This window comes from Chrysochloris asiatica, unplaced genomic scaffold, assembly GCF_000296735.1.
Source record: "Chrysochloris asiatica unplaced genomic scaffold, ChrAsi1.0 scaffold00002, whole genome shotgun sequence".
Taxonomy (NCBI): Eukaryota; Metazoa; Chordata; class Mammalia; order Afrosoricida; family Chrysochloridae; genus Chrysochloris; species Chrysochloris asiatica.
In genome coordinates this window covers 2,755,040-2,759,083 of record NW_006408520.1, presented here as the reverse complement: position 1 = coordinate 2,759,083, position 4,044 = coordinate 2,755,040, and positions in this window count along the sequence as shown.

Sequence of the window (4,044 nt, the reverse complement as noted above, 5' to 3'; positions counted from 1 at the left end):
GGGAGAAAGATAAGGCTTTCTACTCCCGTAAAGATTTACACCCTTGGAAACCCTGTACAGGGTCGCTATGGGTCGGAACCGACTCGACGGCACTTCACAACAACATCACAGTTGAGTTCTGATTATCAAGCCATCGAGGCTAAGACAAATGGGTACTATCTGCAAGTTTGGGTGTTCTTGTGCATCTCCCCTCTTTTCATATCAGCTGGATGCTTCACTCTCATCTATAGTCCTCTGTGGTTATATCCTTGTCCATTGGCTCATGTGTCCCAGGTCTCACCACACTTTAGACAATCAGTCCTTCCTCTTCTCTCTCTCATCTTCAGGTCAGTGGGTGTCTATGGAACATGGCTGAACTCAGCCCATTTCTTCATTGCTGCATTTCCCCCTCTTCTACTCACCAGTAGACCAATGTAGTCATCAGCAAGCTTCATGCCTGCTCGAGTATTCCCTTTGAGTTTCAGTCTTAGAGGGGATTCGTCCTGAGAGAACTTGATTGCTTGCCTTGATGGCTTCTCAGCAAACAACTTGCTTATTCTTGCAGTAGCCAGTCATACTGCCATTTTTGTTTTGTTTTTTTCCTGATGATCTTTCTTTGAAGATGTATCTTCTGTCACTCTAGCTGTTCCATGTTGGTCTGTTTGTCCTTTCTAGTGGGAATGTTCCACCTCAGAAGGTTTTGGATGGGGCTCAGGATTCCACTTAAGGTCCTATACGCTGCAATAGGCTCCACAGGAGGCCTATTTCACTGGGCAAGTTGTAGAACTCCTTTAGGTATTCCACACAGTTACTGGCCGAAGATGGGCTTACAAACTTTCTGTAATGATGTTTCCTTACATTCCTTTCAATCCAACTCAAGTGTCCATCTTCTTTTGAGGATCAAAGAATCCTTCGATATTTCAAGTTGGGACTTGAACTCTTTCTTCAGTTCTTTCAGCTTGAGAAATGCTGAACATGTTCTTCTCTTTTTGTTTTCTAACCCCAGGTCTTTTCACATTTCATTATAATATTTTATTTTGTCTTCAAGAGCTGCCCTTTTAAATTTTCTGTTGCTCTTCCTTACTGTACCAATTCTTTTTTTGTGTGAAAGCATCTCTGCATGTAAGAACAGATTTCAGAGTCTCTTTTGACGTCCAATTTGATCTTTTCTTTCTTTCCTTTCTTTTTATGTTTTTTTTTTCTTTTTTCCTGTATGTTGTTCTTGTTGTCATCTCAAAACTCCTCTGGTCTTTCCTCATAAGTGTCTATGCATAAAATCTGCTTTCTGAGATGGTCTCTAAATTTAGGTGGGATACACTCAAGGACATACTTAGCTCTCATATACTTGTTAAATTTTGTTTTCATGATACTGAGTTTCCCCATTGCCTCTTCCCAGAGATGTTGTCAATTTGATTCCTTGTATTCCACCTGGTGAGGTCCACATGTATAATTGACATATTTATATTGTTCACAAAAGATATCTTCAAATGAATAAATCATTAGGCTTTCAGGTTTCTATCATATGATCTTCATCATCATTTCTGCCACTAAGGTCACATTTTCCAACTATTGTTACTTTCTTTTTGTTTCCAACTTTTGCAGTTCAATCATCAATAATTATCAATGCTTGATTGCATGTTTGATTAACTTCAGACCGTAGAAGTTGGTAGAATTCTTTAATTTCATCATCACTGATGTTAGTGTATGGTGTTTAAATTTGAATTATAGTACTATTAACAGATCTTCCTGTGTAAGGTTTCTGAGGAGTGGCTGGTGACCTTGTGGTCCGTGTTTATCCTACAGTGCTACAACAGGAATACATTATTAGCATCCCTAAATTTAATGAGGCACTTATAGTGTAAATTTAAAAAGACACAGTGGTTTTAGAGAAATATCTTTTATCTATCATTTATGAGTCTATCTAGATCAGCTATCTATAGATTACCTTTCTATCTGTATTTCTAAACTCACTGAAATCAATCAGAATTGATCTTTGAAAAGTCATAACAAAGACTACTTGAGATTATGGTGGTGACAACAAGATAAACTTTTTTCAATCTTTTCAGAATCCATAATTCTTAAGATTCAAGGTGAGAGGAACATAGCAAAGTACATATAACCTAACCATCACCTACCACAGGTTTTTCTAAGTGTTCAGTCATCACAAATAAAGCAAAATATATTTGGATAACTCTATGTCAAACTACTCAAACACATTTAAAGAAATGCCCTTAAATTTTCAAGAACTTTATTTTGCCAATGTTCTCTTCTGGTCCTTATATTTATTTTATGTCTTATTTCCTATGTGGATAACTACCTTCTGGTAATACAAACTTTTAATTTAATTTCTTCTAATTCAAATATCTCTTGTCCTTTTCCTAACAACAACAATTAGGATGTTTTGTATATTATATGCTGTGTCTACATTTTTGTGTCTCTCATTATTGTAATATACTATAAGTACTATGTTGTGATAGTTATGATTTTGTGTCAATTTGACTGGACTTGGATTTTCAGAGTCTCGGAAGTTAAAATATAGTAATCCCCATGATGAGATCTGCTATGAGCAGCCAATCTATTTAAAGGAAATTTCCTTGGAGGTGTAATTACTTCCAGTATATTAGACACTTATGTCAAACTTGCTTGATTTCTGCTAGGTCTGGATCCTGTATCTGGCTTATTAACCAATCCCTGGTTCTTTGACTTGATTTTCTACTGATCCTTGTAGTTCTCAGCAGAATTCCATCACACTGGCTGGATCTGCTGCCTTTCATCTAACCTGCCAATCTTGGTTCATCAGACCTGCAGCTGCAAAAGCCAGAAGTTTCCAACCTAACATCTGACCCATAGACTTGGGCCTTGCACACTTCTACAAGTATGTGAATAATTTCGTTGAGATAAACCTCTCATTACATATTCATAAATTACTTCATCTGGGCTTTGCTTCTCTAGAAAACCCAGATGAAGTAATTTCATACCTGGAGGGGCTATAGAGAATCATAATGGCAAGGATGTGTTTTCTTAATTGGTTTTCAAGTCTGATTAGTTTTAAAGGTACTGATAACTATGCTTGCATTAGCAAAGAGGATGGCATGAAATGGTAATATGAAAACACAAAATGTCATCACCTGTAGATCATGTATTGATGACAAGTAAGTTCCTGGGTGATCATGTATTTGATAATTTTCAGCAATTTTGTCAGGATGAGAAATATAAGGAAGTATGTTTGTTGGTTCTCCTTACAACACAGCAAGTAACAAAGTAATGAGAGCATCTCAGGACATTAGAGTTATAGTTCAACCACTAAATAAAAGACCTCTAAGTTTTCTCTTGTGACCTAAAGGAATACCTTATTTCTTGTAGTGACAGAGTTGGTATTGTCAAAATGTCAAATGAAAGATTCTCTGGGAAAATTATTGAAGGTTGCAGAAAGCATCAAGGGAAGATGGAAGGAATACAAAGAGTCACTGTACCAAAAGGAAATGGTTAATGTTCAACCATCTCAAGAGGTAGCATATGATCAAGAGCCAATGATACTGAAGGAGGAAGTCCAAGGTTCATTGAAGGAATTAGTACAGAACAAGGCACCAGGAATTAATGGAATAAAAATTGAAATTTTTCAAGAAAGTGAGGCAGCACAGGAAGCACTCACTCATATCTGCCAAGAAATTTGGAAGACAACTATCTGGCCAATTTGATTGGAAAAGATCCATATTTGTGCCCATTCCAAAGAGAGATAACCTAATGCAATGCGGAAATCAGCAGACAAACTGTTTGATATCTCATGCGAGTAAAGTTCTGCTAAATATAATACAGAAATGGCCACAATCATACATTGATAGAGAACTTCCAGACTCTGGACTCAGAAGAGGCCGTGGAACAAGGGATATCATTGCTGATGTCCGATGGATCTTGGCTGAAAGCAGAGAATATCAGAAAGATGTTTACCTGTGCTTTATTCACTACACAAAGACTTTTCATTGTGTGGCTCATGACAAGCTATGGACAACATTGTGAAGTATGAGTATTCCAGAACACTTAATTGTGCTCATGAGGAATCTGTAC